This window comes from Nymphaea colorata, chromosome 11 (genome assembly GCF_008831285.2).
Source record: "Nymphaea colorata isolate Beijing-Zhang1983 chromosome 11, ASM883128v2, whole genome shotgun sequence".
NCBI classification, from domain to species: Eukaryota; Viridiplantae; Streptophyta; class Magnoliopsida; order Nymphaeales; family Nymphaeaceae; genus Nymphaea; species Nymphaea colorata.
In genome coordinates, this window is record NC_045148.1 from 17,304,544 (window position 1) to 17,320,229 (window position 15,686).

A 15,686-nucleotide genomic window follows, 5' to 3' on the forward strand; every position below is an offset into this window, starting at 1 on the left:
CCTAAAAGGAAAATATTAAAGCAAAATAAGGCTTAAAAGGAAAAGTTCATCACTAAAAATCTCAAAATAAAAAAGAAGCCAGAATGGTGGAGAGACTTTAGTATTCCTTCCCATTCCTTCCCTTCTAATCCAGCACCAAACAGCCCTGAGGAAATAAAATCTCTCATTTCATGAGTTCAATGATTTTCCTTATGTAGGGAGGAGGAATCTCATGACTGAGAGGTGGTGAGCTATTTATTGGCTCATGGAAGTCTCAGGCAAGCACACCAACAAAATGTAAGCAGGAGCACGTGGGAATCGAACCAGTTGAAGCTAGTAGTTTGATTCTGCAGCTCTTGGGACGTCCCCGCCCTCCTCTGGTTCACCGGCAGCCATTGCTGTTTCCAGTCGCCAGAATGCAACATATCCACCTCCCCTCTTTTCACAAGAAAATGAACAAATCAACCCAAAACACTCAAAATTTATATCTTTTCTAATGCCGACGAACCTGAGTGAGCAAGTGGCGACGATCTCCACCGACACCCCCTACATAGATATAGAGAGAGAGAAATAAAGAGAGGAGAGAGGAAGATGAAGGAAGAAGGGGAGTTCGTTATCGGAAAGATGGCAAAGAATGAATGTGGGAGAAAAAGAACATAGAGCGCCGAGAAGAAAGAAAACAGAAAAGAAAGATCTGCTTGTAGTAACCAGGAAACCTAGGCTGGGAACTAATCAACCTTAAACACGATCTAATGTATTTATAATTCCAAAAACCCTAAAAAAATAGAAATAAACACCATAAAAAAAATATGGGGTGAGCCCTCTCACCATCCCTATGCTCTTTTCAATATTCACTAATTATTTTGATAATATTTATTTTGAAATTTTTTCCACCTCAGTCTTAAGAAAGAAAAAATTATTGACGAACGTGTCCCCCTCCTTCCCACTCGCTCATCAGGACACGTTTGTCATTTTCGGCAAAGAAAAGTGTACTAAAGGCAACGGCAACGATGTCTCCTGGTGGGACACATCCTTTCTTTGCCAAAAATGACAAACGGGTACTGATCAGCTAGTTAGTGGGAGGGCGGGGGACACGTTCACCAATAATTTTTTGTTTCCTTTTAAGACTGAGGTAGAAAAAATTTCAAAATAAGTATTATAAAAAATATTGAAAAGAGCATAGGGATGGTGAGAGGGATCCTCCTATATTTTTTTTATGGTGTTTACTTTTTTTTTTTTAGGGCTTTTGTAATTATAAATATATTAGATCGTGTTTAAGGTTGATCAGTGCCCAGCCTAGGTTTCTCTTTATATGCCTGGTTATCTTTTTTTTCCATTCTCTTTCTTCTTGGGGCTCTCTGTTCTTTTTCTCCCACATTCATTCTTTGCCATCTTTGCGATCACCAACTCCCCTTCTTCCTTCCTCTTCCTCTCTTCTCTCGCATTTTCTCTCTCTTCTTCCCTCTCTTTCTTTCTCTTTCTCTCTTTATATATATCTATGTAGGGGGCGTCGGTGGAGATCGTGGCCCCTTGCTCACTCAGGTTGGTCGGCATTAAGAAAGATATAAATTTTGGGTGTTTTGGGTTGATTTGTTCATTTTCTTGTGAAGAGAGGGGAGGTGAATATGTCGAATTCTGGCGACTAGAAACAGCAATGGCCGCCGGTGAACCAGAGGAGGCTGGGGATGTCTCAAGAGCTGCAGAATCAAACTGTAGTTTGTTTCTCACATGCTCCTGCTTACATTTTGTTAGAGTGTGTTTGCCACTGCTGCCACCACCTTTTGCAAGCTCCTTCCCTCTTCCTTTTATCTCCCCTTTCTCCTCCTCTTCTTCCTATACGATCGTGGCCCCTTTCTCCTCCTTGCACTTTTGTCCTTTTTCTCTTTCTCTACTATTTTGTTTGTTTCCCTGCCATCATCAGAAATATCTTCACTACCCCACCTTTTTTCAGTCATTTTCTCGATTAAATTATATGTTGTAAATTTACCTTTTTTTTGAAGTATCAAGCGGAGTAGAATTACCCCTATCACCATCTATATCTTTTTCGCATATTAGCTAAAATCATAGCTGTGTTAGTAACGTCAATTTTTTTCGTTAATTAGATAAATAACTATGTTCATAACATTAAAAAAAGTTGATCCTTTTTGGAAACCGTATGTGTGTTTGATTGAAGTTTAACCATCTTTCTTTTTGATCGACCAGGTGAATTTGGTTTCACGTGTTTGGGTTCGAACTTCGAAGATAAAAATGAAAATCATTCAGCAACAATGACTATCGTGCACAACCTCATTTATAATTAAAATCTTCACTTAATAGGATTTTTTAGAATTTTACCAAGTTGATTCATGGCATCGTGAATTTCCAATTATAGAGGCTGGTGGGTTCACATAAGTTTCCAGAAGAGCCACACAGTATCCAAAAGTGAGTGCTAATCAAATTTGTAATGAAAGCCAATTCTACAACCCCTAGAAGGAAAATATTAAAGCAAAATAAGGCTTAAAAGGAAGGGTTCATCACTAAAAATCTCAAAATAAACAAGAAGCCAGAATGGTGGAGAGACTTTAGTATTACTTCCCTTCTAATCCACCACCAAGCGGCCCCGAAGAAATAAAATTCTCATTTTCGTGACTTCAATGATTTTCCTTATGTAGGGCGGAGGAATCTCATGACTGAGAGGAGGTGAGCTATTTATTGGCTCATGGAAGTCTCAGGCAAGCACACCAACAAAGAAGAAGTAGTCATGGAGGCCATAGCCACTGCTGCCACCACCTTTGCTAGCGCCTTCCCTCTTCCTTTATCTCCCCTTTCTCCTCCACCTCCTCCTCCTCTTCTTCTTAATCATATATGACCTCTCAGAGACTCGTGATCAAAGGTCATGAATTTGAGAAAGGAGTGCCATCATATAATCATTCATGCTTTCTGCATCTCCACGCCTCTCCAGTGCATCTGGTTCGATTCGAGAGATTTAAGTTGGTGCATGGGTTGAGAGAGAGGGAGCAAGTCATTTGGATGAGTTCCTGTAACATTTTTTGGCCATGTTTCCAGTAGAGTGCACCAAATAGAACACAGATGAAGGTTATGAATGTGATATAGGCCAGATTAAATGAAGGATTTCTCCAGAATGATAGGCATTGCTTCCAGAGGCAGGCTTTAAACTGTCCCCACTCACTCTCCAGAAATACAGTGGGAAAATTCAAGACTTTTGAGCTTGGGGCTTGTGTATTCAATTGTCGGACTGGTTCTTTGTTTCTCTCTAAGTCACATGGGTGTGGGTGCGATACGGGTGCGGATACGGGGATATGGCTACTGACACGGCAATTTTCACAATTCTCAGATACGCGGATACGGCAAATATAATATTATCAAAAATTATAAATTGAAAAAAAAAACATTAAATTAATAGTTCACTCTTAAAGTCACAAACAAAACATTGTTTATCACAAAACATTGTTATCAATATCATCATTCATTTATCAGAAAAACAGAAAAAAAAAACCCCAAAGAGAAAGGGAGAAGAACTCAACTTAACTTAAAATCTGTTTTTTTTGTTCGGATCGGATCTGATTCAGACCTGATCCAAAACGTATCCATGCCGTATCTGCACCCGTATCCCCATATAGACACGAATACTTGGGCCAAATAGGCGTATCCATGTGACTTAGGTTTCTCCTGAACAGAAAGGAACATTGTCAGTTTAGATCCGAGAATCACATAATACGAAAGAATGCCTTAAAAGATGATGTTAAAACTGAAGAAAAAGGAATCGTTATTTCTTTAATTAATTCCATAATATTGTGAGGCATATCAACAAGATAGTGATGACTGATCATTGAGTTCCAACTGTAACTAATCAGATAGGGTTGAGAAATTCAATGCTGTGTAAGCCCCAAAAGTGTTGCCAAGATCACAAACCCATTTAACCCAGTTTGTCAGATGTTGGTGTATATTACTCACCGATAGAGGGACGACTCCTTGTACAGTCGAGCAAAATCTTTATGTCTTTCTACCGAAATAGAAGTAACTTCCAACACCCATGTTGCTGTATTTGTAGTTGTCTATTATCTTTGGAATACCAAGAATTCCCTGCAAATCCACATGCCCATGTTATTTCCGTTTGCAGCTCCAATACATAGTGGTACAAAGCAAGAAGGAATGACAATACGCTGTTATCTTTAGATCAAAATAATAATAGCAAATTATTGTCAAACTATGGAGGAGGTATGGCAGTGCAATATCTGATGTATTGAGAGGAAAAACATAACAGGTAAATGTGAGGCTGCACCGCTTTCTTTAACAACAGGTAGGGCTGAACACGAGCCGAGTCGAGCCCGAGCTCGGTCAGCTCGAACTCGGCTCGACTAAATAAGACAAGAGCTCGACTCGACTCAAACTCGATTATAACTCGACTATCCTGGCTCGAACTCGACTCGATAGTCAATGGTCGAGCTCGAGCTCGGCTCGATTAAGCTCAATTAAGCTCGTTTAGTTGCATCCTAACTTGTTGAGCTCGAGCTCGAATACGTGAAGCTCGATAAGGCTCGATAAGGCTCGAACTCGTGAGCTCAATTAATATTACTCATTTCTGTAGTTTTTCAAGAATAGTTTCTTTTTAATGATAGGCAGCCACGACGAATGGACGAAATGACTTTGGGAATAAACGATAATCAGACGAATACTACGTACTTAAGGAGGTTGAGGATAACCTCATATCTTTAGGAGTTTTGCACACAAATGTAAACTAAAAACAACATTAGAAGTGAACTTTTTATCATTATCCATGCTATACAGGTTAGAGTCCTAAAAGGCAACAAATCAACAATTTGTCATTGACATATTTTGTTCAAATAGTTGTAGAAACAAACCCGAAGACCAATACAGTTTCAAATCCCACCTGTGCACATATGGCTCCTTTCAAATGCGTCCCTGTAACCAGATTGCCATAGAAGTTTTATAATGAATAGCATCTAGAAGGGAAATACACTTGGGGAATCTCCTTGGTAGCTATTACGAGCAGCAATCAGGTGAAACCAAGAGATGCTTCAAAATAAGTGCCTTTGAGAAACACATGCCAACTGTAATAGATGTTATATGCAGATACTCCCTATGATGCTTGATCTGCTCTAAGCGGGAACAGAGGAAAAAGCACAGAAGTTTGCCAACTTTTCTATATCAGCAATAAACAACAGAAGTATACTTAATAACGTACAAGATTGTTAAAGCTATTCAGGTTCACACAGAAACTGCTATTACACGTAATTTGTTATCAAATGGATCTCGTCTATCACACAGGCACACAGCTTGATGCAGAAAGAAAGTAAAGAAAATAAAAACTTTTGGCATGATAAATACACTTAAGGAATATTGCATCTCCACACTGATACAAAGATACAAAGAGAACTGATTCATCACACACTGCTATTAAGAAGTAAAAATGAGCAGAAACTACTCAACTAGCAGAGAACTGGGTTTCTCTTACTGTTCTAATCCTTAGTTGAATCTTTTTCAAGCTATTGTTAGTGTTGCAAGCTCAGCTGAAATCATGGGAAGAACAGAGGAAGGGTTCTGGTCTCTCCCAAATGCATCTTGCAACTTGTCGAGAAGATTGTTGCTATTCTCATCAGAGTGAGTACACCTCACCAAAAAATCAAGAAAACACCTTGGTGACAGATAAATGTCAACAGCAGCAGGACAAGAACAAAAAAAAAGACAGATAAATGTCAACAGCAGCAGGACAAGAACAAAAAAATGCTTGCAGAAAACACCTTGGTGATGCTTCTAATACATAAGAATGTTCCTTACTAACTGATGAACCAAACTTTGAGTGTGCTTATGATCTTTCTCATGAATTTTAAGCAGTTCAACAACTCACAATGCAGCTTTAAGAGAAACCCAGTTCTTTAAATCAATTCCTACCTGTCAGATGCCGATAAGGATTTTCCCCTTTTTTCCTCGCCTAAAAGACTATCAGCATAAGATTAAATCATTCTTCAGAAAAACAAACATGAAGGATCTGGAAACATTCAAGATAAAACATGAAGAGTGAACCAATCTGGAAAACTAATCAGCATTTTGGGGAGTGGGATTTAACGGACCAACTGGTTAATTTGGAGTAGCATTACGGTCGAATGTCATCTTCCAGCTTCTCCCACTTTCCAACACAAACGAGGAAATCAGATTTCCACGTTCTAGAATTTTGTTGATCAACTTAGGCAGCAAAGAGAGCAACACACGTGCACGTGCAAATAATCTAAGTGCACTAATCTAACAAAAAATAACCCTACTAGTGATACTGACCAAGAAATTCAACCGCGTTCAACGTCATTACTGACCTTTAAACTTTTCAAACAAGAAATCAAGATGATCCCCACGTGATCACAAGTATGAGGTTCAAAAATAAAAGGGAACTCCAGTAGCAGAAAAAGCGAACTCACCTACCAGAGTGCATCCATTCCTGCGGAGCACCTCGATTTTTCTCCTGAACGGAAATAAAACCAGAGATAGCGAGAGAACCATCAAACAAACGGCCCAGAGGGAGGGGGGAATATAAGAAGAAAAATTAGGGTTTAGGTGTCGGTTTGGATAGAGAGAGGAGGAGACTTACGTGAAGGGATGACTGATGAGGGGACGACATGGTAATCGTCGGGAGAGTTGCGCGAGGGGGCGAGAGGCGTCAGGCGAGAGACGGAGAGAGGGAGAGTCGGACTCTGAGAGGAGAGAGCGAAAACGAAAAAAGGAAATGATATGAGAAACCCTAAAATTCTTCCCGCCTGCGCTTTCTCATCTTGATTTTGAACCGGTTTTAAAAAAACTGGTTTACTAAATAATCGAGCCGATTCGAGTTTAACGAGTTCCCTCACATGAACTCGAACTCGACTCGATTAATTAAACGAGTCGGCTCGTCAACTCGAGCTCGACCCGTTTAACTAAATAAGCAGCTCGTTTAAACATACGAGTCGAGTTAAACGAGTCGAGTTCGAGTAGCTCGACTCGTTGAACAGCCCTAACAACAGGGAACTGCCAAACAAGCTTCACCCATACACAGAGGCGTGGATCTTATCACCAAGCATGCCTTTGCATAGGTGTAGATATTTGAACCTTGAGTCTTGTTCCAGCTACTTCATCCAATAGGCTTATCACAAAAAATTGGTTCCTGATCACAAATAGAACAGGCTTATCACAAAAAATTGGTTCCTGATCACAAATAGAACAGCCTGGGAGCCGGGAGGCAAAGTGCGTGCCATGTCAAGCCTTACTACAGTCCTCAGGCATGACTGACATGATCTATCAACTCAAAGTAGCCTTATTTCCAGATTTATTGGAAGATGAACTCGTTGACCTATGATTGTCAACCTTTCGCACAGACAGAAAAGCTACTTGCAGGTTGGGGTTTGGAGTTCTCTAATCCAAACTAGTGCATTGAAGTTTTGGAAGGTTCTAGGCTCATTCATGGATGCTTGCACATTATTACTAAGAGATCCACTGCAAGTATGGTTTAAGACTTTAAGTGGAATTACTGATATTCCAATTTTAAGAGACAAACCAAAATTAACCATCATCTAAGTTCATTAAAAGAAATGATCTCAAGAACAAGCACGACAGGTAACGTTTCAGTCAAATTTGTGAGGGCATGAATTTGTGGATGTTGACATCCACATAAACCGTGGAAGTATCAGTTCAGTATGAGAGTTTAACTTGCACTTTAGCTTACCCTTTTAGTCTTTGGATCAATTTCAGAGGCTAATCTCAACCAAGCAGAGTAGATAAGAGATTCTTCAACAGTAATATATGGAGAATGAATATCAGTCAGTTCACAATATCCAGATACCCTAGCAAATGTCTTCTGGACCTTAAGATATCCTCCAATCCATATGTCCCCTCAATAACACCTCCAGTTTTTCTCCCAGAAAGAACGTCCATGAGGGTTGTCTTCCGAGCTCCGATCACACCCATCAGTGCTGAAAGAAGAGTTGGTCAGATACCAAAAACAGTTCATTAATTTCTCCTTCATAATTTACAAGTTATGAATTCTGAATTTTTGGTTTTGTTTGTTTAAAATCTTACTTTTTGTTTTATATATATATATATATATATGTGTGTGTGTGTGTGTACAGAGTGTCCCTGTACCCATGTTTTTTCGGAAATGCTCCACCCCCATACCCAGAAGCTGCTCAACAATACCATGCTCCTCCAAGCCCAAAATGGAAGGCTGAAACAAGGCCTCACCGACAGTGTACGTCTCTTTCCAGATAATTATTTCTGGAACATAGAATTTCCAATGGGTAACTCAAATGATCATGTGATGGACACAAGGAGCTTTGCCCTGGTTTATGATTGATTAACGTGGAACTGGAAGTAGCATGAACAAGCCAGTGGCAATGGGCGATTCAGACAAGTTCAGCAAAGGGGTTCACTCCTAATTAATTAAGGTGTCTTCACTGTGCAGGACCACTTTCCAAGGTTGGTCCTCTGCTTCTTGCCTTCTAATTTTAATCTTACCATTTCCCCACCTTTAACCTAGCAAGAAAATAAGTTTTGTTGTTTTACTTACTCAACCATATGAACACATGTTTCAGGAGACAAGTAGTTGGACATGGCTCCACAATTGCCCCACATTCTAATCCCATCAATGTGCATCATATGAGAGAGAGAGAGAGAGAGAGAGAGAGAGAGAGAGAGAGCACCTTCAACCATTCATCCAGTGCACCAGCAGTTTCAATTCCTAACTATATCTTTGTTGTCCTCTTGGTTTCGATTCATCCAGTGCACCATTCAAGCCCAAAAAAAGAAAGGTCATTACCACATATGCATGTTGTTGGATATAATATTCAAAATGACATACACGGAATGACTTGAAACCTTATTTGGTATTCATTTGTTTACAATGGCTAGACACATGCAAATACTTAAATCATGCACAGAAATAACACACACACATGCACATATACAAACTCATGGGTGTTTATGCACCAACGACCAGACACATATACAAAATAATAGATATTCAGTCAATCAACCTACAAACTTAAGCAATGTATGATATGCAATTCAAAGAATCTATAAGAATGTGACACACACACCCATGAACTTGATAAGATTATATTTATCAAAAGAATCAAGTTGTCACAGACTCACTTTTTCAAGCCTATTTGGCCCACATGGTGCCGAGTGATAGTCGGCTGCAACACAAGTGAAGGCATTGAAAAATGAAAACCAAGCAACTAAGACAACAAAACACCTAAACAACCCATGTCACAATGAAAGTGAAAACTAAACATGACACTATGCTGGAAACCATTAAAGCAGAAAATAAAAAAGATTGAACTACTACAAAATCAAACCAGCAATTGACCAACTCAACAAAACTAAATAATCAAACTAAATCAAAATAGGATCCTACTGAAAACAAATCAAGGCAATGACCATCACCTATGCTGGACATGTGCAATAGCTAACTAAAGGATCTATTCAACTAAACTGACACTAACGTGACACAAGAAGAAAGAAATCAAGGACTAACCTGGACTAAACCATGAAGGACCCGAGGACATAAAACCCAAAACCCATGCAACTTCGACGAATAGAACCTTTCAAAAATGTCACAGTTCAAAATCGACTAAAAAATTGACTGGTCCTTTTGAAAAGAGATAAAGGTTTTCCATGACAGACTCAACCTTAAGTTTGGGTTATGTTGAAGGCACTTGATTAAGATGGAATAATGGGCCAGGCTTAATCACTTATCCCAAATGATATGCATCTCTTGAGATCACAGTCAGCATTAGTTGACTAGGTTTGAGGAGTTTCATCTATTCGATGAATGAACTAATGGTTTGGTAATGGAATGGCCAGCATCTTTGAAGGGCAAAGGAGATTGGTAATGAAATGACAAACATCTTTCAGGACCAAAGGAGATTGGTTAGTTCTTCCTATGACTAGAGATGTCAAGTTTTTACTTTGAAATAGTTCAAAAACGATCAATTTAACTAATGAGCATGAGTGCTCGTGTTGTGCAAATAATATAGCCTTCATTTACACATAGTGTCGTACAAGCATTAGGATTCATTTTGCATCAATGTTGTCAAATGAATGTTGTAAAAAGCGTATCGTAAGCCGTATCGGTCTGGCTTTAAGATACGCTGTATTGTAATCATAACGTATCGTAACTGTATCGTTTTTTTAATAAATAAAAAAATAGGAAAAAAATTCATAAAAAATCAATAAAATCAAGAATAATATGTTCTTCATAAAAAACACATAGATTTATAAGTCATAAGGTCCATAAGTTTATGAGATACTACATCCAAAAACAAGTTTTAGATATTATGTATTACATCACAAGATGATAATGAAATTGAGAAAATGTTCAATGTCAATACAAATAAAATGAAAGCACTCTCCACTCTCATTCATAAACTTCATCATATTCATTCTCATCCTCATCTCCATCTTCTTCTACATTTTCATCTTCACGATTTAAAAAAACCTCTTTCCTCCCAAAGAGAATCAACCACCCACGCACAAATCCATGGTTTAATCATGATTTCATTTTGAAAATAAATGATTTAACAATGAAAATCGATGATTTCCCCCCACAGAGGCACAATCTCTAGGTAAAAATGAAGGGTCGGGTTTTTATAAAAAAAAAACTCGAAAAAGGGGGTTCCAACCCCCATTTTTTGAAATCAGCCTGTATCATACGTATCGTAAGATACAAGCACGATACACCCCTATTTATGATATAGGGGGTGTATCGTATCGTATTTTGTAAAAGATACGTATCGTCCCTGTATCGTACGTATTGTACAACACTGTGTCAAATCTCTAGAAGGGATGTCTTTCAATTTCCAAAATATGAACATAAAAGAATCATTCTCAACATCTTAGGTAATAAAAGATATGAGAAGATATTGACCCTAGAATCGCACATCTACCAAAGATTGTCACATTCAATTCCTGTGAGTTCAACCTTCATGCCTTTTATCTCTTGGCAACACATTTTGCTTTTTTTTCTTCTTCTTTTTTTTTCTTTCTTTCTCTTGCATCAACTGTTGCCTTTTTTTTTCTTTGATTTTTTTTAGGCCGACCTTCACCTTTGATGGAATACCTCACCACCCAAAGGCTACTACGAAGCTCTACCGTTTTGGTGGTTATGTGTAGCTTTGTCGCGTATCCAACCTGCTGCTTCACCTTGCGGGTTTTCGACGAACCAAAGGTTCGTAAGTCATCCTTTCCATTTCCTTAGATTCGATTTCACTTTTAGGGCACTGTTTGAGACTAAACTTGTCTCCTTTAGCAACTGGAGTATCTCCTGGTTTACAATCCTTCACGCCATATTGCTGAAGCACCTTATCAATGTGGGTCTTTTGTGATAATCCAAGAATACCCCAAGAACGATCTCGAAATATTTGGATTTCTAATACAAAAGATGCACAACCAAGATCCTTCATGTCAAACTTTGATAACAAAAATTTCTTAGTTTCATGTATTGTGCCCACATCATTACTTGCCAGCAATATATCATCGACATATAAAACCAGAAAAATAAATTTACCCCTACTGAACTTATGGTATACACATTCATCAACTATATTGGTCTCAAAGCCAAATGAAATTATAGCTTGATGAAATTTGTAATACCACTGACGGGAAGCTTGCTTTAGCACATAGATGGATTTCTTAAGTTTGCAGACTATTTTCTATGCATTTCCTGAAACAAAGTTTTCTGGTTGCACCATATATATCGTTTCATCAATGTCTCCATTTAGAAACACTGTCTTTACATCCATCTGATGCAGCTCTAAGTCAAAATGAACCACAAGTGCCATTATGGTCCTGAAAGAGTCTTTCGACAAAACTGGAGAGAAAGTCTCTGTATAATCAATGTCTTCCTTTTGAGTAAAGCCCTTTGCAACAAGATGTACCTTATACCTTTCGATGTTTCCTAATGAATCCCTCTTGGTTTTAAATATCCATTTACAACCAATGGGTTTCACACCTTCAGGCAAGAGAACAAGATCTCATACATCATTGTCCATTATGGACTTTATTTTCTCACTCATGGCATCTATCCACTTATGTGATTTGGAACTCTTTATTGCTTGCTGGAAGTTAATAGGATCATCTTCCATTAAGCCCATATCAAACGTACTCATCTCGAACAATAGATATGGCCAAAGTTCAAATTCACATTCCAAACATTCATCTAAAGTACACCCACAAATTAACAACATGCAAAACATAATGCATAAACCAAATTACATACAAAATTTTGCCCTACATTAAATCCAAAACCAAATGATTTAATGATGTGACACATACAAAATTGCCTTACATTGAATCCAAAACCAAATGATTTAATGATATGAGCCCAAAAGAGTCCAAAATTTTATAAACCGATACCAAAAACGCGTTTAAGTGGGTCAAGAACCACTGAATCGGCCTTAAAATGGCTCGTATCGTTCTTAAACCACAACTAAAACACTCACATGGCCCTAAATAGGGCTGAACCGATCTAAAAATTGGACGAACCGGTCAAAAAATAGACCGTATCGGTTCTGAAACCCATTGAACAGGTTAAAATTGGCTAAAATCGGTTTAAAAACTAAATGAACCGGTCTGAAAAGCACTGAATCGGTCTGAAACCCACTGAAACGGTCTTAAACTGAATTAACCGGTTCTGAAACTGAATGAACCGGTTCCGAAAAGCTTTAACACAGAGGCGCGAGTGGGCGAGCGGCAAAAAAGAAGGGTTTTTTTTTTTTTAATCCTTATGGATCCGGGTCGGGTCTGTTCTGACCCGACCCGGGTCCGACCTGCTGCCTACCGCGCGAGGTTCGCACGCCGCTGCTCCACCGTTGGCCTGCCAAACGGCAGGCGAACGGTGGAACTCCACCGGCAGGCCTCCGAAGAGCTTGGGTGGGCGCCGGCAGGTGCCGCACGGCGCCGTTCGGCGACGGAGAGCTTGATGGCATGGCCGGAGGCAGGCGGACGGAGGTGGGCGAAAGCCTTTCTAGCGCCCCTGTTGTAGTTCTTTCAGAAACCGAAAAGGGAAATCGAAAGGGACGGAGGTGGGTGGGCGCTCGCCGTCGCCCGAACCGGTGGTCGCTGCCCACCGTGCCGCCAAAACGGCTGGCCCCAGCCGTTGCCCCTCTCTGTCGTCGCCTCCCCTTTTGTGTCTTCTTCTTTCGTGGCTGCGACAGAAGCCCGACGGCTTCTGTCGCCCACGACCGAGGCACAACAGCCGGTAGGTCACACCGCCCCTTCCGACGACAGCGACCTCGCCGGCCGTTTCCCCTCCCTTTGTCCCTTTCTCCGGTTGCGACGGAAGCCGACGGCTTCCATCGCCTACGCGATGGAGGCCGTCGCCCCCTGTCCAGTTTTTTTTTTTTTAAACAATACTTGCAGCCAAAGAACAGGGAAGAACCCAACGAGAAGACGCACAAAATCATCCAAAAATTCAACGATTCAACGAAGAACATGGGCTCTGATACCAAATGTTGGGATTTCTCCCCTCATGCATATACAAAACCAAACGTATATACCCTAAAACAGGATCATGCTCATGCTAAATCATTGAAATAAACAAAACCTTAAACTGAAGCGAAAGCGTACCTAAATCCATCTGAAATGCACGGACAGTAGATCGCGGTAGGATCTTCCACGATACGTGCGGTGCGCGTGAGGTCTCTCTCAGATGGGGAAGAGAAAACCCTAGAAACCAAAAGCAACTGTTCGCACGACCGCAGGGACCACTGCCATTATATAATGAGGACAATTACAGATTCAACCCATCAAAGAGTCTGTAATTGCGTACTGGTATCTATACATTTCAAAATTACCTCATACCATCTAAAATGACGTAATATCCCAAAATGCAATCACTTACGCGGATATTTACGTTAAGACAGCCATAATGTCTGAAATTCCTCATAGACATATGTCAGCCTACCAAATGATCTTACAATCGTAATGTGATGTATCATGTAACTATTTAAGACTTAAAATGAATTATAACCACAATATGCAGTTAACAGTAGATGCCTACTGATATCATGTATATGTTTGCAGTGGTCATAATTCAACTCATGTCAATTCAAAGCCAGTTGTTGTAGGGTATGCAAGTGAAGAAAAAACCAATTAGAATTTCATGTTGTGTGACAACCTTCGTACGCTGCAAACAGTCCTTCCTCCAACACTACTTTGCTATAGAAGCTTATTTTAAGATGAGACCTATGGAGACATGACTTGCTACCAAAGGTTGCAAGAAGTTTTAAGTAGTGAATGCACCAGACTGACAACGAGTGGTTAACTGTTTTTTATAATTTAGACTAATAGAAGAAAGAACCATGGGAAGGTCAAACTTAGTGAAGAACATGGACATACCAGTCATAGATACAATCCACAAACCACAATATTTCCAACAATTGCCTATGGTTCTCATATGAAGCACTTGAGATACAACGCAGAAGCTACTCAACAATACCATGCTCTTAGAAGCCCAAAACGGAAGGTTGAAATAACGCCTCACCGACAGTGTACCTCTCTTTCATAGTTATTTCCTGGAACATAAAATTTCCAATGGGTAACTCAATGATTATTATTATTGTTGACAAAGAACACTATCATGTATGTTTTTTCTAGTAAATCTTCTGTACACCCAAAAGCACATCTTCATAGAGTTCAACTGTTATCTAGATGTTGCATGCTTGATGAGCTGATGACAAACCATAAACTGAAATGGAATCCTCAAATGGAAAGAGAAAAGGAACAAAATTCTGGGGAGTATTTTCAACTAGTTTCAAGTTATAGGTGGACTAGATTGAAAAGGGGCTTTGGACCCGCCTAGGGCCTCTGCGTGATTGGGGCTTCCCACTGAAACCCTCTGCCGGCAAACGCACATGAGAGAGAGAGAGAGAGAGAGAGATGGCAGAGGGTTTCCACCGGCGAACCCCTCTGCCAGCGAAACAAAAGAGAGAGAGGCTGCCGGCGGAGGGTTTTGACCAGTGAAACCCTCTGCCCGCAAGGGGGATAGAGAGAGAGAGAGAAAGAGACACAGAGAGAGAGTTACCAGTTGAGCGAGGGCCGAAAGGTTCACTGAATGATGCCAGGAAAGCTGAACGACGCCGATCGATCCACGGGCGGACCGGAGAAAGAGGAAGAGAAAAAAAAACAGGAAAAGGCACAGAAGCGGGAAAAGGAAAGCCCGCTTGACGGAGAGAAAAACCGCATAACTTTTCCTGTTTTCAATTAAATTTTGATCAGACCATTGGAGCAGACGCCTGAATTTCTCTGAGTAGACTCACAAACAATACGAAACTGTCGACTGGGTCTGGTTTCCTCGAGACTGGACGCAAAACACGGCACTAACGTTCAAAAAATTGAAGCAACCGAAACTAAGACTAACAAATCAAGGGCGCCATTAGCTTATTATATTATTATTCAACAAGAAGTAAGACCATTAAAATATTTTTATTTTCCTTTCTTTTAAATATTCATTTTTTGGGCCGGACTCCATTAAAATTTTAATTATATTTTTCATACATATTTCTTATATATATAGATAATTCTGGAAAATGGGTTGACTCTGATCCTAATAAAAACCAGATCCGGTTCTATTTCGGATCTCTTCCACTTGAAAATTTGAAATCTGTTGCATATCCAAAATGTCGGCTTCCGATCTGACTTGCTGCTACTTGTTCAAAAGCAATTTA

General features: G+C 39.8%; 1 long non-coding RNA gene across 11 annotated transcripts; it reads right to left on the reverse strand.

Moving 5' to 3' along the window:
* Positions 1–3,370: 3,370 nt before the first annotated feature.
* Positions 3,371–15,357, reverse strand: LOC116263870 (uncharacterized). Of its 11 annotated transcripts, XR_007574615.1 has the most exons (10): positions 15,044–15,357; positions 14,459–14,534; positions 13,588–13,727; positions 8,661–9,155; positions 7,688–7,934; positions 6,581–6,683; positions 6,411–6,454; positions 5,456–5,635; positions 3,934–4,062; positions 3,371–3,648 (listed from the first exon to the last, which is right to left on the reverse strand). It is a non-coding gene; the product is annotated as an uncharacterized LOC116263870 (long non-coding RNA). The 11 variants fall into 11 exon arrangements; XR_007574612.1 differs by lacking the exon at positions 5,456–5,635; XR_007574610.1 differs by having other exon boundaries at positions 5,456–6,454.
* Positions 15,358–15,686: the final 329 nt, after the last annotated feature.